The sequence below is a fragment of the Arvicanthis niloticus genome, chromosome 3, assembly GCF_011762505.2.
Source record: "Arvicanthis niloticus isolate mArvNil1 chromosome 3, mArvNil1.pat.X, whole genome shotgun sequence".
Classification (NCBI taxonomy): domain Eukaryota; kingdom Metazoa; phylum Chordata; class Mammalia; order Rodentia; family Muridae; genus Arvicanthis; species Arvicanthis niloticus.
The window spans coordinates 28,866,046-28,891,978 of record NC_047660.1 but is presented as its reverse complement, the minus strand read 5'-3'; the positions used below and the strand labels follow the sequence as shown (position 1 = coordinate 28,891,978).

The 25,933-nt window shown below is 35.8% G+C and overlaps 1 non-coding gene across 1 annotated transcript; it reads right to left on the bottom strand.

Moving 5' to 3' along the window:
• Positions 1-6,222: 6,222 nt before the first annotated feature.
• Positions 6,223-6,353, bottom strand: LOC117706438 (small nucleolar RNA SNORA17). Its single transcript, XR_004606540.1, has one exon. It is a non-coding gene; the product is annotated as a small nucleolar RNA SNORA17 (small nucleolar RNA).
• Between the last annotated feature and the right edge of the window lie 19,580 nt (positions 6,354-25,933).

Below are 25,933 nucleotides of genomic sequence, written 5' to 3'. Positions count from 1 at the left end.
ATCTACAAGACTTTGAGAGGTCTCACTAGGGATCTTCAAGATGTCATTATTTTATTACTTCATATAAATCACACATGCAATTTGTTTATCATTCTTTACAATATTACTTATTGCCTCAAAGCCAACATAGGGTGTCAACATACCTCTCAAATTAGATCTTTTGCCTTCAGCAAAATTGTAGAGTACATACAATAAACTCTATTTCCATTCGGTATCCTTGGCACACATTGCCAATTGAGAATCATTCTTGCTAAGATGAGTGGTTAAAATATTGGACATCAATTGTGTATTAAATTGTCTTATTTTGAGTCTGGATTATGTCATTCATTTCCTGATATTATGCCATAGGTGCTCTATTAACCAAATTTTATAGGTTAAGAAAATGAGTCACCATAATCTAAGGAATGTTGTAACAGTTCATAGGCAGATGAGATGTGAGATAAGAATTTCAATGCAACTCAGTGATCAAGAAATTAATATGTTGCTTCTTTATGTGCAAAATGATCAGATCATAAAATACACTTTTGTGGTATTTTGAGGTTTCTGAAATCTGTGGGGAAGGAAGAACTAACTGAGATTTTGTTATTACTTCTTACACAAGAGTTTTGCAGTTCAAATAAAATTCATTTGACAGCACATTTTAATGCCAAAAATATTTTGTTAATATCAGTAGAATTTAAAATAATAGATCCTTTCATCGCAGTCATCCTTCATATTTTGAAATGTCATTATCAAGCTCAGTGTTTTTCTTCTACTTGTTTTTAATCTAAACTGATTTTGCACATTTAGAATGAAAATGCTTCAAGGTATGTACTGTAATTTGAAAACAGAATTAGTTATTTCCTTTTTATTTCCCTATGAATATCTATATGTTTCTGAAAATGTTGAGTATTGAAATAAAGGATTATTAAAATAGAAAAATCAAAGCAACATTAAAAGGAATAAAACAAGCCCGTGAAAAGAATATAGTTACAATTATTATACAATAACTTCAGCTGTAAATTCTAAGCATTTTGACAGTCTTAGTTCTATTTTACTGTGTGGAAAAGAAGCATGTTATTATTTTTTAGGAAATAGAAACAATTTAAAGAAAAGAAATTCTAAAATGGATTTGTCATGTGGTACCCATTTATTTAATGAATATTGAGTTGCAAAACAAATATCTTTCATTTTACTGTAAAGCATTTTGTGCATAGAGACTCACTGCTCATAAACCAATCAGTTGTGTATGTGGAATCAAAAGAACAGACTAAGTGGAATAGAAACTAAAATGAATTGTTCTGTGATTGGACATGTCACATAGCTAAATTCAAACTATCTAGTGATGTTGGGTATGCCATGTCCATTTTATACATAAATTACCAAACTCTTATTTCTATAGCACAACAAAATTAAGAAAATTATATCTATTTTATGGAAATTTAGAACATCTATCAATATTAACAATAATTCATGTATTAAAGGCAGTTTATTTTTTTAAAAAAATCAAGATAATTTAAATATTTTCATCCATCTAAAATGTGACAATTGCTGAAATCCAGAAAATGTACTTTAGAGCTTTCCTTGGTAGAAGAATAAAAGTGAAAACATATACTGAAAATATTTGTAAAACTTCAAGACAGAGTAGTCCATTCATTTTTCTGGGATCTACACATTGTATTAATGAAATTTGACTTGACGTACATTCTGGAGTCAGATTATTCTTAATATTAAACATTCTAATAAATGTGGAAATCATGTATTTAAGAGCATGATAGGCAGAAGACAGACATACAATAGATAGATAATATTTATTCTTCAAATGTTGTAGGTTTTGTGTTATTTAGAATTTTGTTTCTGTGTTGTATAGAAATTTCTTCCTAGATTAAAAATCCCATCTTTGAGGGAATCTCAGTAAATCACAATATATTCCATGGGGAAGCAAAACCAGTTTCATTACACAGTCTCTCTTGTATGAAAGCAGGTTAAGCTCATAGAAGAAACAGTTAAATAGCTTCCAGAAGTCCCTGAAGGTGATAGGATTTAAGAATTGTTGAGGAACACTCAGAGAAGCCAAGCTGCGGTCTGAAAGAAGCAGAGATAGCTTATCTACCTAGAAGAAGATCAGTCCCAGATAACCAGAAATGAGAACAATTGAGCTAGAAAAGCAGCCTGTTGAGATGCTAACTACTTGTTCAGTGTGTTCCTGATGTCACCCATGTTGAAGTAGGCTTTTGGTGATGTATTTGTCTTTAAAATTTGTCTTCTTTTTTAAGTAATCACTCACCATAGATCCCACCTGCCTTACCTAAAAACAAATGAGGCAATATTTACACTATGCCAGAATCCCTAGTGTGAAAACAGATGAAAAGCCAAATGCCACTCTGTGAGTCTTTGTAAAACATTAAAGCCTAGACAGAAATTGACCACAGGAGTAAGAGAAGTAGAATGCAGGAAGGTGAAATTAATTCTTTGTACACAACTTTCTACAAAGAAAAGAGGTCAACTGGGGTGGTATCTACCCCAGCTAATTTTTGATAGAATGAAAAAAGTTGTCTGAGAATGGAGGTCAAATATGGTCACTGAAGGCCCCATGTCAAATTACAGATTTTTGTTGTTGTTCCCTGCAAATATAGAAAGCAACTTGATCTTTGGTAACTTCTAGACCAGAATATGCCTCAATTCATGACAAACCCCAAAGTCATCATTGACAATTGCCAGCAGTGCATAAATATGTTGATAAAACAGTGCAAGTTAAAAGATCTATACTTCTCATAGATACAGGCCATTAGCCTATCCAAGAGAATAGGTTATGGATTTCTCTTCTACAAGAGAACATTCTAGGGATAGATGTATTATTGAAGTCCATACTGCATGCCACATTGGACCATGTTGCTTAAGAACTGAAATTGTAAAGATGTAGTTGGACAAAGTGTGAACCAGTAATACTGTCTTTTCTTAGTAAGGAGGTAAATTTCTAACAACATAGACTTCCTGAAGATGTGATGAAATTACCAAACCATAAAGGAACTAGGAAAAGTAGTGGCTATTTACCCACTCCAGAGCTCTCTCAAAAGACCAGTATCATCTCTAGAGAGGACACTGGATCCTGCAAAATATCATCAGATTATGGGGAGCTAACTATGATAATTCATTCCTACCATTCCTGTACCAATGTCATTCTAATGACTAAAAATTGATCCTAGCAATGGAATCATTCTATGCAGTATTAGATTATGTTATTACATTTTTAAGTATTCCCTAGTATGTTGTTTTGAATAAGAATGACCCCATTGCCTTATATATGTGGTGTTTGGTCATCTAGGATTGGCATTGTTTGAAAAGGATTAATAGATATAACCTTGTTGTAGATGTGGCCTTGCTGGAAAAAGTGTGTCACTGGGATTAGCTTAGAGATTTATGGGCCTACACCTAGCCCAGATACTCTCTCTCTCTCTCTCTCTCTCTCTCTCTCTCTCTCTCTCTCTCTCTCTCTCTCTCTGTGTGTGTGTGTGTGTGTGTTTGCAGATCAGGATGTAGCTCTCAGTTACTGCTCTAGTGCCCTGTGTGCATGTGTGCCACCATGTTTTCTACTTTCATGGTGATACTGTCCTATAACTCTGAAGCTGGAAGCAAGCCCCCAGTTAAGTGTTTCCTTTTATAAGCATTACCTTGGTCATGGTATCTCTTCACAGCCAGCAATTAAGCAGCAACTAATACACCTGGGCTGCAAAATTCAAACACCTATTTGTACTCACTGGTAATGTTCAACCTTATACCCTCATTGTATTCGCTAAGGTCACCTTCAGAGGCCTACAGTTTCTCCTGTGATGGTGGTTCAGGACTTTTATTTATTACACTGTCTACCCACTATAAAAATGTTTTATTACATGGATGACAATGCTAAACTCTGAGTGTTTTGCACAATTAGCAAAGCATATAAAACACATATACATACACTTACGGAAATGAGTATGGAAGATTAACACACACAAGGTACAAAACTCAGGTATAAAATTCACTGATGTACTATGACTCAGTAAAACTTGTTACCTTAATAAACTAAAACCTCACAATTTCATTAAGAAAATTCCTACAAAATGCTACAGTTCAAAATGGAAAAAAAAATAGATATTTGTGTGATCCATGGGATTTTGATGAATTTTCATTCACTATAATACCACATTGTTTATTCTCTGTATAACTTAGAAAATAATTTATGCCTGGTGGGATTAGGGACAGAAAGTTTCAGGAAATTGTTTTTTGTTTTCCTTACTTTTTATTGCTTCTTTGTGAATTTAACATTATGTACCACATTTCCACTCATTTCCCTATTCCTTGCAACCCACCATTGAAATCTCCCCTGCTCCAACAGAGAAAAAAAATTCTTGTTGTAGAATCTGTAGTGAGTCCCATTGTGTTCCACAGTATACCCTTTGTCCACACTTCTCCACTTATAGATGTTCATTGCAAAAGACTTGTTGTCTGGTATGAGATCTCTCACTTCCACTATGCCACTTTGTCAATATTGGATCCTCACTGGGACTTCCCTTGGATAGTCTATTATTGCCCTTTGTCATAGAGACCCTCCAGTTTTGGATCTATAGGATCAGTCCCTTCATTAATTCCTGCAGTCATCCATAGGGTAGATGCTGGAATGGACCAATTTAAAGCCTTGGATCTGAGCCTGAGAGGAATCTGATGTAGTGTGCTCTTCCAGTCTCACATCCTTGGGGTCAGCTCACCAGCAACCTCTCGCAAGTAGGGCCAGCTCTACCCTGTTATCCAAGTGAGGAATCAGGCTTGCTCTCCCAAGTGTTGCAATAGATGTTAAGCAATGAGGGAGGAGAAGAGGGTACCTCTCCCTCATGAATGCAACAGTCCAGCAGCCAAAAAGTAGGGCAGACACTCCTGTGCTCACACTCTCAGGACAAACTCATCTGCAACCACCACATTGAGGGCAAGGTGCTAGACGTGTTCTCCAGAGTGTAGCACCAGTTAAGAGTCAAGCTCAGCTCTCCTTCTCTCATGAACCCAGGGACCAGCTCTTCCATGTGCTGTAGGTAGCAAAGGGAAGGATAGATACGGTAAGCATTTCTTCTTTGTTCATAATGCCTAAAGGCAGATTAGTTACAAGGCCATCACTCCCATGCTCATACCCTGGAAGCTGGCTCACCCTCCCAATTGCACCTATATTAGGCTCAGTTCTACTGTGCTGCTCACATGAGTGGTAGAACCTGCTCTTCTGACTGCTGCAGCTGGTAAAGAACAGGGTCAGCTCTTCTCCTATCATGATGCCTGTCACTGTTATGGTCTGATACCACCCCCTACTCTCCAGAATAGCTGTAGCCATTTTGTTTCATGCCAGTTAGCTATTTTATATTGTTGTCCTAACATACCTTCTAGTCATTGACAGTGACTTGCCTCAAGGATATGTTGACCACATACCCTGTTTTGTTCTGTGTGTTCTAAATGTTCTGTATGAGATTTGCTCATCTTAAGAAATTCCATAAAGACTTATGTAGGACCCATCAAATCAAAAGTCAATATGAACTCTTATGTCCGCAATATCTTGAGTCAGAGCTGACCACTGGGCAGCCCTTCATATATATATATATGTATACATGTATATATGTATATATGTATATATAATATGTATATATGTATACATATGTTTGTATGTATTTACGAACTATGTTTTTTTGTGGCTGACACTGAAGAATGCTACTAATAAGCCAAAATGTTTTGCTTATAATATCAATGCTCTGCTATCTCAGTGTTCTGAAATTCCCCTGTTCACTACCCCTCCACCCTACTTACCTTATTCAGGACCAGTTAGCTTACAGGTTACCTAATCATACTGGCTAGTAAGTCAATTGCTTTCTTACTTGCTCTTTAAAATTTGAGACTGTTTTTCCTATAAAAAATCCTACCCTGAGATTAGACTACAACTGCAATTAGGCTTCCGAATCTTTTTCACAATCCTGGATGTCTAGATCTATGGTGTGCACTCAATAAACTATTCCTGCTTATCAGAAATTGGCATATGTATGGTTTGTGTGGCAAGTTTTTGAACTCCAACATTCTCCACCAGTAATTTGCACCAATTAGTGGCACCCAGGGTCTCTGGAGTCATCTCAGGAATGGTTTCAGGAGTACTATGCCTCACTTCTGCATTATGGCAGTGAGCAGGGGTCAACTTAGTCATGACTGATGGTCATATCTGGCTAGCTTTATTCAGGGAATGTTGGGACACTAATGAATCAGATGCTCATAGGAAGAACAGTAAATGTAGACATAGCTTCTCTCTTCCCTGCCACCAACTTGAATACAAGAGACACAGCAGCCATACCTGCAAAACCTCTAGGGACAGTTGGATAAGGAAAATTTTGAGCCAGATAAGATTCTTGTAATATAACATAAGCGTCTATGGCAAAATGGCCTGATCAAAAAGTTCTGTTGGGTCTAGCATGGCCTTCATGAGGACAGAATGATAGCTCCTGCCCCTAGGACAGGGCCAGTAGGTGTGGGCCTCCACTAGTGTCAATAGCAGCTGTCCAATAGTGGACTAGAGATTGCTTGTATAATCCTGTAAATATTTTAACGTCTTCCTTCAAGGAATGTCCTCCTTGTTAACATTAATGACTCCATGATAATCTGAGACAGCACAAGTCCAGGAGGCAAAGCTGTGGCTAATGTCTCATCAAAATAATAAACACTGGGACCATCAGGACAATCCTTAAGGCTGTAGAAAAGAACTCTAAATACATGAGTTAGGAAATATATAATTTCTCAACTATGCAAAAATAAAAGGATGCAATATGAATTCTATAAGGAGATTCAGAGATCTAAAGGAACAGAGGCAGCTACAGTATGGGCCAACTGGTCAGAAAGATACTAAGAAGAAGATGAAAAGATTTAGGGAGTGATGATCCCTGGAGATTCCAACCAGCTAAGTTGTTTTGTTTGTTTGTTTTTTGTATGTTGTGTGTCTGTGTGGTTTTGTTTTTTTGTTTTGTTTTGTTTTTTTGTTTTGTTTTGTTTTTTTGTTTTTTGCTTTGAAAGGCAAATTCAGGGTCAGTCTGTGACAGAGAAAGGTAAGGTTAGGCCCAATGTGGTAGAAATGTGCTACTTTCAGTAAGAGATCCTATCCAGCCAGCTTACTGTCTGTGCTCAACAGAGGCAGGCGGATTTCTGAAATCTTTTGAAATGTTGAAAGAAAATGTGTGCTGCCGAATCCTGAGAATGAATGGGCTGGGGTCATAGGATACTGAGTCATCGTATAATTCAAATGAAACCTGGAGTAAATGACAGGATTGATGTGTAAAATAAAAGACTGCAAGGGATGAGCTATCCAGAGAATGTTTCAGAATAGCAAGAGAGAACTGCTTAGGGAACTGTCTAGAAACACAGAGAACTGTCTGGAGGTCTCCAGAAAAAAAAAAAAAAAAAAACAGATCAGAGAGAAAGAAAGCAGAACAAAGAGAAAGCAGCTGGAAATCTGTCTTCAACAGAGTTTAGACCCACAATATGAATTTGAGTCCTTTATTTTTGATGCTCCCAGACACTTCTTCCTCAGAAACCCTCTCCAAGAGTAAGCTGGTCCTTGGCACAATTATAATAGAGGTTTTGTTCATTCACGGAAAGGGTCAGAAAATCTATATCAGGCACTAGAACAATAACTGTCAGACACATGTAAAACAATGCAACTGGTAGACTCCATAACTGATTTTTCCCTAGTAACTTTAGAAATATATCATCTAACAAAGAGTGAATTGTAGATTGCCTGAAAAAAAATATTTTTTTGCATACCAAACAGTTAAACTCCACAAAGAAGAAGTGGTCATTTACAGCAAGCCCCATTGACAATACCTTGTATGTTGTCTTTGGACCAATTTTATTTTTAAAATATATCACTGACTATCCTCCAGTAATTGAATTAACAACTAAGCCAGACAAGATGCTGAAAGGGTCAGTACCCACCCGTGTAGGTACAAGGTACAATGATATCATTGAAGGGTCCCAATTTGACAAGACAAAATCTATTTTGTAACATATTTTGTCTATTTTGTCTTCATTTTATACAATAGGCCCTGTTGCAAACTGTTCCAGGAAAGATCCACCCTGGGCATGAATCACCAGCAGGAGAATACTTAACATTCCAGAGGTTATAGATAAATACAGATAGATTGCTTAAGCCAATTGAAATCATTGTTAGCCAACCATGTAACTGCTAAATTAATAAGCCCCTCACTCTGCTGTAATCTCAATAAAAAGATAGAACCTTAGGTGTTCAGGAACTTCCAGACCACCCCACTGCATCAGACAAGCCTGAGGTCCTGAGGTCAAACTTGAATAAACATTCTTTGCTTCCACATACCGAGTTCAACTCCCGGTGGTCTTTGGGGACCCTTGGATCTGAGCATAACAATCATGCCTTGCTTGTTCTTTTACTATTTGTGTTTTTTTCTTGCTTGTTCCTTGACTACTTGTATTATTGTATTGTTAGTTCCTCAACCTAGAACTGACCTTAATATTTGCATGGAATTAAAATGGCATAAAAGCAAAAAGGAGGAGAGGGAATGTTGTAGGGGATTCTAGAGAAGGTGAATGGGGAAAGGAGATGACATCTGAAATGTAAATAAATAAAATATCCAATAACAATAAAATAGAAAAAAGTGAATGGGTAGCAATACAAATGAACACAGATTCATGGCTGGCAAAAGGGTTGAAAGAGTAGCCAATGGGATGATTTCAGCTCATAAGACTCCTAAAACTGGGCCTGTGATGGTATGTACTGATGACTGGATTATTCAGAATTCTCACTTTATGAATGCCTCAGTTAAGAAAGAAAAGGTGTTCTAGCAGGTGCAGAGTGGTCACTGTGAGAATAACAGATATGGAAAGAACTATAAAATATAATTCCACAGAATTTTTATTAGAATAGAATAATTCTATTAGAATTACAACACCTGGCAGTTTTCCATATGGCAACCCTTAGTCTGTTAAGTCCCAGAGAAACTGAAAAAGGCAATATCCTTACCAAAGTATGAATATGTCCTCCCAGCAATCCTTGGAAATTCCACATTGGCTAATATTAAGTCTAGTCAAAAGAGATCCAGCAGAGGTTTGAAATAGGTAATGTCATTGGCATTTTCTTATAAAATATTTTTATATTTTACATGTTGTACAAAAATATGAGGCCTGTTCATGACAGCTTTGACAAATAGATTGTCTGATTAGACACTTATATAAATTGATCTATTCATGCAAGCATAGTGAGTGCCCTCTCTAAGGCCTATCCCTATGAATAATAGCAGCAAATGTGTCCTTACCTGTAAGGACATTGTCACAGGCCTATTATAATCATCTATATGCCAGTGAGCCACCCTCAAGTATCTGGCTCAACTTAGTATTATGTATGGATATGTTGGGGGCCGACTTTTAGCAGAAAGCGGCTATCAGCTTTGCAGCCATCTTGAGCCATATACCCTGACATGAGACTTGGATTACAATAGCCTACAACAGCTGAGCACACTCCGATAATCTTGGTTTAGATACCTTGGGTGTGTGAGATTAAAGGTGTGTGAGATTAAAGGTGTGTAACTTAAGAGTATGACTTAGAAGTGTAGAGATCAGATTTAGAGACAAGACCTAAGGGCATGATTAAAGGTGTGACCAAAAGGTATGGCTTAGAAATGAGACAAATAAAAGGCAGAGGCAGACGGAGAGAATCAGACACAGCACAGAGAAGACAGAGAAGCAGGCACTTGGAAGAGAACTTGGACGAAGTAACTTGGAACTTGGAGGCACTAGGGACTAGGAACTAGGGACTAGGAACTTAGGACTTCAGACACTTAGAGGAAGAGAGACTGAAGAATAAACGGGATTGAAACACACTCTGTCTGGTCTCCATTCTTCGAGTCAGTCCTCACTCTCTCTCTTGCTGAACCCCGACCTGCAGACCGGAGTGTCAGCTTGGACCGGGATACAGTGGCCGCCAAATGCGGGGCAGCCCAGGCCTCAATATTTTGTTCGGGCTGCAACATTTTTGGCTGCCCGATCGTGGGGCTACTGCGGTTCCCAACACAAGAATTGACAGTGATAAGGGTATTTATTATACCAGCACTGATATATAGTACTGGCATGGAATCATCATTTGCTGATTTCTGTATAACACACATTCAATACATATGTTAATGTAGAAATCTACCTACAATATTACACTTTAAAGCTCATGTGTTCCAGAGCAAAAGGACCAGACACAACACCCGGTTGAAGATTCCAGATAAGCTTGACAATGCCAGGACTTCCACCAAAGACCTCCTTGAGTCCTTACAGCATCAAATCAACTTCCTAGTGGGGGTCACAAAATGGAGGGCTCTGGACTTAAAGATGGCTGAACAGGGAAGGATTTGCATTGTATTGGGGAAGGAATGTTGCATATATGTCAATGAATCTCAGTTGGTGGAATAAGTCATACAAATGCTCAATGATCTAACTCAGGTGTGATCTCCAGGTACATTATGTGCCCAATACCCCTACCCCATGGAACTCATGGTAGCTTGTCTTTTTTCCCTCCTTGGCCCCATACTGGCTATTAGGGTCAAACTTCTCCTGGAACCCTGCCTCATTCAATTTCTAAAATGACAGATAAGTAGCATTGAAAAAATCACTGCCTATCAGATGGATTCTGTTTCAATACCAAACCATTTCTAACATAGAGGCTGATGGTTATGATGACACCTCCCTTATTAATACAAAGATGGGGAAATATAACTTAGATGACCAGGGGGGATTGGGTCTCAAGCAAAAGTGGGGTCTAGAGCTGTCCAAACCCCAAATATCTCATTTTGCGACCTACAGGAGTAAGAATTGCTCCATTTCTGTTCCATGCTTGTATTTTATGGTGCTCATATCCTTGGGACCTCCACCACTGCCTTCATTGAGGTAGTCATATACCTGGTAGCCAAATTACAGGTTTAAGTGCTTAGAATTCCTTTTCATGCAAATGAAGCATTCTCAGCATTTGGATACCAACCAATAATGTACACTCACCTTCAACATCCCCAACCCATTGCTCAAGGTATATATTGTCCTTATTACCCCCTAATAAAGAGATCTATAATACTGAAAATCATCTTGGAGAAGGCTTATTTCTCCCTGATACTCAAGCCAACCAAGTTCTTTTTTTTTCACATTTAAAGAAACTTTTAATTAAAATAGGGGACCTTGTGACACAGACCATTGATGGAATCAACATGAAAGGACCCTGTCCCGAGAAGGACTCAGTAGAGTTGGTCGTCTTACAGAGCATCATCCTGCTCGTGACATTCTGAAGCAGTGAATCACTCCACCTGGGTAAGCATGGTTCCTTTCATAGAAGCCTGGTGAACATCAGTCCAACTGTGTCAGAATACCCAATGAGCAGAAGCAGTCATTGGACAAGAAATCCACTGAAGCTCCACAATTAATAAAGCTAGTTGCTACTGTTGAGTATATGTGAAAACTAGAGGGTAAGGCTCAGTTGCCAAGGACTCTAGCACATTTGGTCTGCAATTTGTGAAAAAATCAAGCTGAAACTAAATTAGAAGCTCCCTCCCTGCTGGCTGGTTTTCATAATGCCAGAAGTTGCATGTGGATAGCTGGAGGATAAGTGTCACCAACTTTTCTGCTGGAAGACAGACCTTGTATGCTACAGTTCAGAAAAGCTAGGCAGGATGTGCTTGTTTGTACAGAGTTGAATGACTATCATGGGTACGTACCATCAACAGTTTCCTGATTGGATTTAAGGCCTACTCTACACAAAAGGGGTCACATCTGGTAGTGTAAGCCTATTGTATTCTATCCACATCTTGAGCCAATTGAATTGTGCCAGCCACACTCAAGGCATTCAAGAGCATTTCTTGGCCCATAGCTAAGTCTCTCCAAGAATGCTCAACAAGACATATCTAAAGCAGTGTCATATTCATTTCATAAGGACTTCTCCATCCAATCATGCTGACAGTCAAAATTATTATCAAAATATCATTTATGTAATAATTTCTTTCTGTTTATAAGGGAGTCTAAGGGCATGTGCAATTGGATGATACATTTATAGGTGAGTACAGATGTTCAGAAGATATTCATAGGTTTTAATATAAAACCATTACAAGATATAAAATTTTGATGCAAATACATGAGAAGCTGGAGAGAAAAATAAGGAGATGGACAACTGTAGAAGTATTGTTTAGTTAACAACTAGCATGAGAAGAGATACTGATGGGGTACAAGCAAATGGTGATCACATCACTGAGTACAGGATCTTTTCAATATAGTGAGCATAAAGTCATATCTAGCAACACTGCCTCAAATTTACTTCCAGGCACTCTTCTATTATCATAGTACTTTGAAACTGAAATTTAAGCAAAACTCTTCTGGTGAGAGGACAAAGGCTTTAGAAATACATCACATTTTCCAAAAGGGATACTCTTTCTTATCATATTAGTGAAGAGTTCAATCTGACGTTTTACTGGGAGAATTGAAATACAGGATAAAAAGGTCTAACATCACTTCCCAAAATATACACAATTTAAAACAATTTGGGAAAATATAATTTGAATTATATGAAGAGTAAGATTATAGATGGGTACATGAATAGACATGGTGAAGCAAATGTAACAGAATAATTCAAAGAGTCTAAAGACAGTAGGTACCCAGGCATTCATGAAAGTTTTTGTTGTCCCTAAATATTAGCAATCTTTCTTATGTTGTATTGCATAAACAAAATAGCAGAGTGATGATAGAAATGGTGAATTTCTAGCTTTTTACCTTGTAGATTTCCTGATTTGCGAGATACTGTTCTTTTATAGGACTTGTGTATAAACTCCTTCTGTGCTGAAATATGATTCACTTGCCTCATGAAATTTTGGGTATTTCTTTTGGTTCTGATTTATTTTTCTTTAAAAATCACCTTTAGCATGATGGGTTTAGTGTAGACTTCATAAGGCATCAAAATTGCATTGGCACAAAAGTTGTGGTCTTTGGCAATAGCAATCACAAAAAAATGAAACAGCAAGTCAATGTTTTAAAAGAATTGTCTCAGGAGTCAAGGAGTTATTTTCAAGAATAACTTTCTTATTTGCCTTTGAAAACTCTTAGTTATTTTTGGAGGAATTTAATGATAGCCAGAATTCCTGTTGCATTATGACATAGATCATAAAGCCTTCAATATGTGATTATGAGTATGTCTTATTTCCACTGCTTATTTAAATAAAAATTTACTTTAAATAGCTATGAAGTTGGATGGTAACTCACAGTTCTATTTCTTAAGAGTTTGCAATATGGAGTGTTATGATCAGCTGCCAGTGAACATAGTTGACACTGGATTGTGTTACATTCTAACTGAGTCTGGCATGAGATTGTCTACTATATGCTATAATGAGAAAAGTAAGAATTTGGTTATGGCTTGAGAAAACATCATTAAAACATCGGAAAAGAACAACAAAATTAAAGAGTTGAGTCTAGTGAAAGGTCTGTCAGAGTAGCACAAGAATCAACATGTTTATTGAGCACCAGACTGTTTCACATATTTTCTTACTAAATGAAAACTAATACAGATATTTAAAAAAAACATAGACATTCTTCACATAATTAAAAAGAGAATTGTTAGGTCATCTGAAAAATCTTACTTTTTGATATATAAATGAGGTAAATAAAATCAATTGTTAAAGAGACCGACTTTGCTATACCACAACTAGTGTATATCAACTGGTAAGTGAATAAAAAAAAATCTTGTTGATTCATTTACCCAACAGAATTTCACTCAACTTGAAAACCACTTGTGACAATATGTCGGGGAGTAGAGATTTTTAGATGAAATAAACCAAACATAGAAAGATTAAAAACAAATCACATGATCATACACATATTTAGAAATTTAGTTACTTTGATAGAAGTTGAGATAAAAATAGAGGTAATGCTCAGAAAGAACAGGGATAAAAGAAAAATTGGTGAGGAAAAATAAATCATAAATTTATTAAAACTAATATTAGAAAATAGAAAAAAGTGCTGGTGTAACTTTTTACAGTAAGCAATGACAGATCATGAGTTTGTACAATCCATCTATATATATAATAAACATACTAAAAGATTCTAGAAGATAGATTTTGAATTTTTATTATAAAAATGATAAAAATTGAAGATATGCATATGCTTTCTGTGCTTTGAACAGAGGATAACATGTATGAATCAAATACCACATGGTACATATCAATCATAGTTTTTGTTTTTAATGTGTTTAATAGACATCAAAGAAGTATTTTTCTCTAGATCACAAGTTGATGAATTTGGTCATATTTTATCTTATTTGCCCCTAGTTCACAGAAAGAGTTATACTGCATAAAAATAAAGGCAAATTTTTCCTGAAGATAGTGAAATTCTTTAGCTTCATTGTAGTTCCTTATACAGGTTCATTTCAAAGTTATGGAGAACTTCAACTGATGGATAGCTTAGTATGTTTTTAAAGCATTTTTAGTTTATAGATTGTGTCAGTCTTTTATGAAAGACACATTTATATAATATTAACTCAACTGCCAAGATGTTAGAATATATCACTACCAAGCTTATAGTAGCCATCTGGTTAAAGTATTTGCAGAACTAATAAGTAAATAAAGTAAGGAAGCCTTAAAAACCTTGTTAACTCTCTTAACCTTGGATAATGCCTAAGTTGAGAAGACAGTACAGAGGGTTCTCCATCTTGTCTTCTTGTTGAGGCCACTTTAGGTTTAAATAGAGTTTGTTCTCCTTTACAGGGAAACCCATGAACAATTACCAAATTCTATTGTAATAACCTAAGGTTGAGATGCACCAGTAAACTTGGCTTATCTGTTATAGTGCTTGCTTGTATCAAATCTCCTCCTACAGTTGCCAGTGAGATAGTAGAATGTGGTCTTTGCCTTTAAAAATATTTTACTATAAGCTTTATATTTTGGTTCCTAATACATGACTATAGTCTCAATATAAAGACTTTTAATTGGCTATAAATTGTGTCTGAGTGGTCATCGTTGATAGCCTCCTCATAACAAAATATATCTTATTAACTTATAGCACTAGTATGTTGCATAGATATTTATTGTATTTCCATAATAGGGAAAATACAAATATATGTGACTGGAGAAAGTTTGGTACAGAATGAGATAAACAAGAGTAGATACATGTTATAAAATTATCTACCTTCTCCAAATACACATGGTCTGTATTTTTAAATGAATCAGAAAGAAAAAAAAGAAGTAAAGAAAGAAAAATAAAAAGGAAACCAAATATACTGATTCTTCTTGATAAGGCATGATAAGCAAAGGGGCATACATATTTTATTTTCTTTAATAGCTATCAAGATCAGCCTTAGGCAACTGGGGTTTAATTCCAAAGATTATAGCAGAAAGTGGGCAGCCACTGGAGAAATAAAATACTGATACATCAGAAATTTTAAATATTTCTACAAAACAAAAGAGGCAACAATAATTGAGTAAGCTGGTGAAATAATTAGGATGCCTTTGGAGAGATTTTAGGACAAATTTGTAATAGGCATTTTGTAAATGTTTATGAATAACCAAATAAAGAAACTGAGATACAGCATATTTTAAAAATCTCTAGTGGACACTACGTTTTTTAAATTTTTAAATAAAAAGAGGAATAAGATAAAGTTGTTTTTCTTAGTCCTGTTTGTAAGGGTCATGTTCTGAAAAGTGGGATTAAGCATATTAATGTGTTTCAGTCTGCTCTAATTTACAATTCTCTCCCCTTCTTTAATGAGATCTGCTCTACAGCCCATAAAATAATTGTTATGGTAAACTGACTTTTCAAAATTAACCACACACCAGTTGGTCCAGAAACCTATTCCTCCAGACCATTCATGCACAAAATACCTTTGTGGGAAACTCTTTCCAAACGTGTAATGACTGGAGCTCATCCAGAAGTTTGCCTGCAGAGTCTCTGCATGGCTGTCAGTGGGAGCAGTCTAACAATTTCTTTTCCTCGGAAGTGCCTCCATAGTAGTGCAGGCATCCTCTGGCCAATAGCAGGTCATGTCTGAGAACACATTGAGCCCAGGTAGTGCTTCCAAAGAACTTGTTTTCGTTAACCTGCACAAATGCTACCCTGACCTAATGTCTGCCTGTGTACCCAAGTGATCCAGAGAAGCTGTTCAAAGACTTTTAGCGAGACTGGAAAGAGATTACCATGGAGGAACGCAGCCTGCCCTTCAAGCCACCGGCTTATTATTTCATCCTCTTTTCACAGGTAGCCCCTGTGTTATCTCTCATTCTGTTATTGTTATTCAGCCAAAGTGACTCCTATGAAAGGAAGGCAGACTGAGACAGGACTGGAGCACCCCATCCTTGCCTCAAAGGCTAGGAGCACAACTAGGATCATACCAAAGAGAACCCATTGTCTTTAAAAGAAACAGTTTCAAAGACACATGGGAAGGTCAAGAGAAGGTGTTTGCAAGCTCTTTTTTTTTTTTTCTTTACTATAATTCCAACAAATCAAAGAACTAACAGGGATGAACTCACTCCAAAACAATTTTTGAGTAGCATAAATATTTTGAAATGCTGCAGTTTGTGTTCCCGATAGCATCCTGCATGTCTGAAGGAAAGATGAAGCTTAGCTTAGAACAATTAATACCTGCATTTTCCTCACAGTTAAAATCTCTACGGGAAAATAAACTGGAACAATCAAGGGAATCTTTACCATCACTTAGCACGGTTCATTTTTCTCCGGAATTACATTCTATATTTCTTTACTATCTCAGTTTTGTTCTTTTCCTGAGTGCTTTATAGTCTGTTGTACAGAAGAGGATGATATGTTATCCTACTAACAATGACAAGTAAATCATCTCCAAATCTATTTTATGCTTAAGATTTAGATTGAGGAAATGAGTAACAGTGCTTTTATTTTACAAACATTTAAGAATAAATAAGTCTATATGTAGGCTTTGTGTTGAGTGTTTGCATCGGATACTGAGAAGGCTTGGATTACACACGAGTTCTTATATGAGTTCTTGTATATGTACTGATCATTTTAAATAAAGTCTCTATGTTGACAGAAGTTCAAAATTGGCAAGTGGGTCACCATCTTGTTGTTCCTTTTGTATTAATTTGACAGATATTTGGGAGTGAAGAGACATGAATACCTGAATTTTGAAGTGAGAGGTTTGATCCCATATAGGGCTGAGTGATTTTTTATGTCTTTTATGGTCTGTACATTGTCCAGTTGTGGCTCTAAGTTAATTCCTGTGTACTGAAAGAGATACTGTTCTGATGAGAGTTGTGAGATACATTGACCTATAGGTATAGTAGTGTAGCATTATAAGTCTTTTTTACTACATTTATATAACTTACCAATGGCAGTAGGTTTTTCCCCATAGTGTCAATTACCTATCTAATATTAGGTTCATGTCTCCATTAACTGTATAAAATGTATATTTCATCTCATGGAGTGAGCCTTCTATCCAACAACATTGGGCTTTGTTACTTCCAAAATATTTGTGTTTCTATTGCTCCAGTATATTTTCTAGGCACTTTCCAGGTTCATACCTGGGTAAAACTGGAGATAAATTTTCTTCTCCGGTGGCATTCAGAGCTCCTTCCAGCACTATGATCACTAGTCAAAAGAGGTGAGACTTGTAGTTGACACCAGCTTGATTTCTGTAAGATCATGACAAAAAAAAAGTTAGATACTTAAACAATAAGGCTTACCTTCACATCAGGTTGTGGGAGGCATCCAATAGAATTAAAAATGTCCTATAAACATGGGATCACTTTAATGACTCAAAAAGTATATAACCTATTCCTGATACTGGGGATTTTACTTAGTGATGTATGCTATCTAGTTGGAGCATTCTCTCCCATTTTATATGATAACTACATTTAAATTCCTTTAAATACTTGAGAAAGCTTCTAGAATAATAGTTATCAATAGAGGTTTTCAGAAATCTTTTGATGTTAAGTATCCCTCCTTATATTTTCTCATTTACCCTATGTTCTCATTCTAGTCTCTCTTTTATCCATTTATATCTCTACGCTTTATTTTTTCCCTTCTTTGGAAGATACACTTTTCCCTATTGGTCTCTTTTGCACTCTATAACTTGGGTTAATATTCTAAATGAAATGTACATGTTCAAAATTTGTCAGCTTTATTCACATATAAGAAAGAAGTCCAATATTTGTGTTTCTGGCTCTTGATTATCACAATAAGGATGCTCTATACATTTTCCTCCAAATTTCACATTTCTTAAGCTCTGGATAATATTTCATTGTGTAATTGGAATACATTTTTATTATCTGTAAATCAGCTGATAGAGAGTCTCCACTGTTACAATTTCTAGCTATTGTGAATAAACAAAAACAAACATAATGAGCAAGTCTGTCTGTAGTAAGATGTAGTGTGCTTTGGGTACATGACCATGTGTGCTATAGCTGGCTCTAACAGTGGAGATACTTTCATTCTATTGAGGAGCATTCATTTCTATATTGGCTGTACAGTTTGCACTTCCAGCAATGAAGATTAAAGGTCCCCCTTGCCCTGCACCCTCACAAGCATCTGTTGATATTTGTTTGGATAATCCTGGTCATTCTGACTGGGTAAAATGAAACCTCAGATTGGTATTAACTTCACTTTCCTGGTGGCTAATGATGTTGAGCATTCCTTACACGTTTCTTGGTCATTCGTCCTCTATCCTTTTAGAACTCACTGTTTAGTTGTACACCACATTTTTTTTATAAATTAGGTTATATATTTCATTGACAACCAGTGTTGGGGGCCGACTTTTAGCAGAAAGTGACTATCAGCTTTGCAGCCATCTTGAGCCATATACCCTGACATGAGACTTGGATTACAATAGCCTACAACAGCTGAGCACACTCCAATAATCTTGGTTTAGATACCTTGGGTGTGTGAGATTAAAGGTGTGTGAGATTAAAGGTGTGTAATTTAAGAGTATGACTTAGAAGTGTAGAGATCAGATTTAGAGACAAGACCTAAGGGCATTATTAAAGGTGTAACTTAGAGGTGTGGCTTAGAAGTGAGACATATAAAAGGCTAGAGGCAGACAGAGAAAGCAACAGATTACTTGACATTAGGTAAAATACACTTGGCTCTAGAGAGAATCAGACACAGCAGAGAGAAGTAGGCACTTGGTACTTGGAAGAAGAAACTTGGAACTTGGAGGCACAAGGGACTAGAAACTAGGGACTAGGAACTTAGGACTTGGGACTTGGAGAGAGGAAGAGAGACTGAAGAATAAACAGGATTGAATCACATTCTATCTGGTCTCCATTCTTCGAGTCCAGCCTCACTCTCTCTCTTGCTGAACCCTGACCTGCGGACCAGAGCGGCAGCTTGGACCGGGATACAGTGGCCGCCAAACGCTGGGCAGCCTGGGCCTCAACATTTTGCTCGGGCTGCAACATTTTTGGCCGCCCCAACGTGGGGCTAAATAATATTTGTTATGGTAAATAATATTTGGGGTTTTCTAACCCACCTTAGATCATTTAGTTCCCAAATAAAAGACACGAGACCTTTATATTTCTAGTAAGCCTTAAGACATTAGAGATGGGCAGATGTCAACCCCTTGTGCTATTTTTTCTACTTCCCTGTCAATAATCCCAAGGTATCACTTGTAATATTCTGCCTAGCTCTCCTACTAGAATAGACTGGCCATCATGGCAGTGTGCTTATGATCCACCTACCCCATGTTGACTTCCTTCATTTTCTTTTCTCTCTGCTTTCTTTGGCTGGCAGGCATCCTGTCCAGCCACTGGGTCATCAGCATTTATTCACAAGGCAAAGAATAAATGATAAGAATTGTTTACATAAACTTGGGACAGGAGATTCTTGGTATAAGCATTACAATGCCATATCTGAATTGAAGCAAGATATGAGAGCAGAGAAGTAAGTGTTTCAATAACAAAATGGTAAACTTTATACACTGTACAAAAACATTAAGCTTACATTTCTCCCTTTTTGTCTAATAAAAGGATCTTTCTAGTAGTATAATAATCAATATACAATAATGATAATTATGACGAATATGAAGTTAGGTTTACATCATAGTTTCTAGTATACAAGTTTATAGAAAATTTCAGTAAAGTATCTTACTATCTATTCAATCTTTGTGAGTTCATACTTTTGACACCAAATAATATTTACTGCAACACCAGCTTTTTTTTAATAAGTATTTTATTTCTTTGTATATGATAGATAATAAACATTTGGTAAGTATATAATAGGTAAATATTTTCCCAGTCTTCATGCTGTCAATTTGCATAAATGATAATATCTTTTGCTGTACAGAAAATGTATATATGCTTTCTTTTATACAAAAAATGCCATAATTTAAGCCTTATGAGATTCAGTTTATTAATTTTTGGGTTTAATGCCTCTGTTATAAGTTTCCTGATCAGAAAACCCTCACCTTTATCAATGATTTCAATCAACTTATTTATGTTAGATTCAGTGTATTTTCTCTTATTCTAAGGCTCTTGAATTGCTAGGAGTTAACATTTTACAAGGTAAGAGATATGAATCTAAGTTTATTCTTTGTCATGTAGCTATCCAGTTGAATGAGCAAGATCTTGTCTTTTCTCCACTGTACATTTTTATATTTTTGTCAAAAATCAGGTGTCCATAGATGTGAGTAGTTATGTCTGGGTCCTTAATTCAACTCTTTTTTATCAACATGTCCCTTCTAATGTCAATAGCGTGATCTTTTTTACTACTTTACTTCTGTAATAGAACTTGAAATCTGGAATAGCAATACATCCAGCAGTTGTTTTACTATCCAATATTGGTGTGTGTGTGTGTGTGTGTGTGTGTGTGTGTGTGTGTGTGTATGTTTCTATGTGCAGATGAAATTTTTCCTTTCACTTTCTGTAAACAATTATTTCAAAAATTTAATGGGGATTGTATTAAATATACAGGTTCTTTTTGAAGGATGGTTATTTTCACTCTATTAATCTTACTCATCTATGAGCACTGGGAGTTTTTACACTTTGTTTCTTCTTCAATTACTTTCTTCAATGATTTTAAGGTTCTTGTTAGACAAGCCATTCCATTGCCTAGTTAGAGTTACTCCGAAAGTTTCAGGCTATTTTGAAAGATTCTATTTCTCTATTTCTTTCATACCACAATTTTTATTTCTATATGGTAAACTACTTAATTTTGAGTATAAATTTCATGTCAAGTTAATTTGCTGAAACTTTTTATCAACCATAGACTTTTCTGGTTGAGTTTCTAGTGTCTTTTATATACAATACTGTATTATGTACAAATAAGTATAACTTGACTCCTTTTTTTTCTTTGTAAGCCCCTGATTTCAAATGCTATGTTGAATAGATATAGAGTGCTTAGGCATCCTTGTCTTCCTCCTGATATTAGTGGAAAGATTTGAGTTTCCATTAAATAAATAAATAAATAAATAAATAAAACGATGTTGACTGTGCGCTAACTGTAATTGCTCTTTTTTTTTTTTTGGGGGGGGGGGGATATGTTACTTGCACACCTTTTCTCTCCAGGACTGTTGTCATTCAAGAATGTTGGAATTTGTTAAAGGACTTTTCTCCATTTATTGAGATGATTATATGGGTTTTTTATTTTTGGTCATTTATTCTGTTTATGTGGTAGATTATGTTATTTATTTATGAATGCTGAGCCATCCCTGTGTCTCAAAGATGAAGCCAACTTGATCATGGTAGATAAGCTTTTTGATATATGATTAAATTCCCTTTGCAAAGATTTTATTGAGACTTTTGTATCTGTGTTCAAATGATCTATTTGTTTTTTGTTGAGTCTGTGTATAGTCATGGTGTTGGTGTAATAGTGTCTTTATAAAAAGAATTTCAAGATATTCCTTTAGTTTCTCTTTTGTGGAAGTGTATTAGAATTAGGTATTCTTTGAATATCTGATAGAATTCTGAGCTGAATCCATCTTCTGTTCTCTTTAAATTGGGAAATTTTAATCACTGTTACCATTTCAAAATTATGAGTCTTTTTAGATTGTTTATTTTATATAGATTTAAATTTGGTAGTTTCTATATATCAAATATTTTGTACATCTCTTTTAGGTATTACATTTTGTTGAAATGAAGTATATTAAAATATGTCTTTATGATTAACTAAATTTTCTCAGTTTCTGTTGTAATATCTCCTCTTGTATCTCTGAGTCTATTAATTTGGATGGATCCTTACTCTCTTTTGGTTAATTCAGATAAAGTTTTGTCAATCTCCTTTTAAAGGCCTTCTCCACGGTTCCTCACAGTGTGGCCCCAATGACACAAGAAAGTCCTTGGGTTTCTAAAATTGGTTTATTGGCATGATGGATGATGGTTGAATCTGGATGTGCATGCCCTTGAAATTCAGGGTAAACTTGAGTTAAATAGGGAGGGAGAGAGGGGGAAGGGCTGATGAAGAATGCTCAATTGGCTCCACCCTCTGGCCTTCAGGGATCTCTTTAGTATGTAAATATCTCTAGAGCCTGAGACCTGTAGTCATGCCTTCTACCTGTGCTCTTTGGGTGGGGTTACATTGCCCTGAACATGACTGAACAGTGCAGGTCAATGGAGTTCCATGCCTCATATTAGGAGCATGGGTTCTGGGAGCCCAGTGGAATAGATGCTCTTCCCTCACAGGGAATTGACACCTGTTGGGTCTCCAGCTTTTCCGCCAGCACTTCTACCAAAACCAGCCATCCCATCATGTTCCTACACTTCTGTAAGCAAATGTAATAGTTGATGCAGAGATTCATAATCTCTCAAAGTACTAAGAATAAGTGTCTCAGCCATAGGTAAGGCATCTCTAACTGTCCTACATGGTCCAGGAAAGATGGTGGAAGAGGGATTCGAATTATTATAGTAGCTGAGAAGTGAGAGGAGAGCTGTGAATTTCTCTCATTTGGATATGACTTAGCACTTACAATCATTAACAGATATGTTTAGCCCACAGAAAAAGCAAACTCTGACTCGATAGAATGGATAGCTTAGAGCTGTATCATCTTAAGTATTGTGAGCACCCATACCACCTTGCGAGGCAAAAAGAAGACCCTGTCTTTTATGATACATATCTGCACTTGGGCAGAAATTAGTGTCATTCAAAACTGAAAAATCCACTAAAGTAGAAGGCAAAAAGTGAAAAAGTATAAAATGCTCATATGAACATGCGTACATAAATGAATTGTAGAACATAAGCAAGAACAAGAGCTTTCAAATGTCACAATGAATGAGCAGAGGCGTTTAAGAGAAACAGTGAATAAGTAAGCCTGAGTTCAGATTGCCTTTATACTTGCCAATGTTTACAATGTTACTGAGGGAAAGAAAAGATCATGTTGGAAGAAGTGAAATTTCTCATGAATATTAATAGTATCTGATATAGAATTAAACTTCTGCATAACCCATCTCTTCAATCAATTTAATCTGAAGGAGGAGTATCACTTCACTCTACACTATATTAAATTCTGGAAACGAAACATGCAGATGCATAAGAGAAATGTAACTCTGGAAATGTATGTATCATATTAATGACTATGGGGATAAAAAAAGATGAATAATGGGAGGATTTAAGGAGGGCATCAGAAGATGGAGTAAAGACAGGAATGGGGGAAGATTTAACAAAGTTGAAGGATATTTAACAATAACCTGGTATTTTATAAGCTTCAGAAGTGTGTATATAATATATATGTACATACACATATACAAATATACACACACACAAATATATATTCATGTTAAAAATTAATCCTTCCTGAAGAAATTGGTTATGAAATAAAATGTGGCAGTGACAAGTGTGAGGTACCTCTCTAGAAGTTTTAGTCAGTGAACCAGAATTAAGAATTAAGAATTTGTTGCTGAAAATACCACATAGTTTGATCACAGGTCATGGAACAATCAACTTCTTAGAGACAATGAAATGTATCCAATGTATGCTGGGATACTATCATGTGCTAAATAGGCTGCTGTAGGAAGGGAGTAATCTACAGTTTTATCCAGGGTGAACCCTCTAACTACAATAAGAACTGAAGTGCCAAGAAGTGCTAAGGGGCACAATGATGGAGTGAACATAAAGAGAGTACCCAATTATTTATGATCAGATTGAAGGCCTACTAAATAGGAAAAAAAGATCATGCGCTATACCATTGTAAATCTGGCCAAGAACCTATAGTTGTAGAGTTCACAGGCTCTCGTGGCAACCTGATGAATATTTTGCTTAAGTATTATAGTATTAAACTGTTCTGTAAATCCACATCTCTATGCCTATGAAATAATGCAGCTCTCAGACATCAGAGGAGCCTTTTTTATGTAGTCTTTAACATAGAATCCCCACAGTTAGTCAAAATGTAAAGAAAAAGTATGTGTCCTGTACTCAGCCACAACATGCTACTACCATCACCAATACCAGTAGGAATCAGTGAGATCAATTTTGCCTTAAATTTTTTCTTATTGCTCGAGAGCCTCCAATGTAAGGTTGTATGTTGGTAATTCAGAGGAGTTTTGTTCTGTTTTGCTTTGTTTACTGGTGTTTTATGGCAGTCTGTAATTAGGGGATTCAGAATAGTATTTATAAACAGAAAAAAACCTTTAATTTTACTTGAAGATTTGGATGTATCTGGCATCACAGTGCTGTAAGTTATGCTTATATCACCCAGAGGTCAGGATATTTACAATTCTGTAAGTGCAGTCAGAGAAATTGTGACCATATCCCTCCCATCCATTCTCCTTTAGGCATCTTCTTAGAATATTTTTATTTATTTAAATGACTTATGAGCACTGTTTTTTACCTTATTTTCTTACATAAAATATTAGGAGATAAATATCAAAAAGTTTTTTTAAGACTATCTCTCTAGGCTTAATTTTGCATGAATAAAGTAATACTCTTTTAAGCCTCAGTTTTTAAAACTTCAGTATAAGAACAGTTGAAGCAGTTAAACTCCAGTGAAAATGTTGCTATTTTAATAGTATTCATGCTTTAGTTTTCAGTTAATCATATTACTACACCTTAAAGGTCCTGACATATGAATACTCCATGATTACAAATTTAAAATAGCTTTAAAAGTAGAACTTAAATGAGTCAGACTTTTTTTTTCTTTATCTGCTTCAGGCAATGAAGGAATTTGCTGTGTTTCAATGAGACATTTGAAATTTCTCTTATTTAAACTGTCCCAACTTCAAAGCACTCTAAATATAAACCCATCTTCTTTGGCAGCCTCAATGTCACAAGGTTATCAAAAGAACAAAGCCCACCTTCAGCTTCCTAAAATGATACTTTTTTAAAAAGACATTTTCATTATCTTCAGACTAATGCAATCTATAAACAATACCACAATACTGAATTAAAAATAATCTATTTATGAAAAAAATGTCAAAAATACTGACTACTAAAATTCCAAAGAAATATAAATTCAAAAGACACAATTTACAACAATGCAGCCCATAGAACTACAGGGGAAAGAGGAGGAACACAAACCTTTTGGGATAATAGGAAAGAAATTGACAAATCTGACTTTCTTTCTTCCTTTCTTTTTCTCTTTCTTTCTTTCTTTCTTTCTTCCTTTCTTTTTTTCTTTCTCAATGAAATACCATTGTATGTACTTCACTTGTTTTGAGTCCTGGATCCTGGTTAGAAAAAGAAACTGAAATTTACTTTTAAAAAAAGGTTATTTGCAATCAGAATAAAAAGATCACTTAACTGAAAGCTATGGATGTTGGTTTTCTTTTATTTAGATTAAATATATTTGAATAACTTTTAGTAAGTGTGGTGGTTTGAATAGGAACGCCCCCCAGAGACTCGTGTGTATGAATGCTTGGCTCATAGAAAGTGGCGCTATTAAGAGATGTGGTCTTGTTGAAGTGTAGCTTTCTTAGAGTTTTACTGGTGTGAACAGACACCATGACAACAGCAACTCTTATAGGGATAATATTCAATTGGG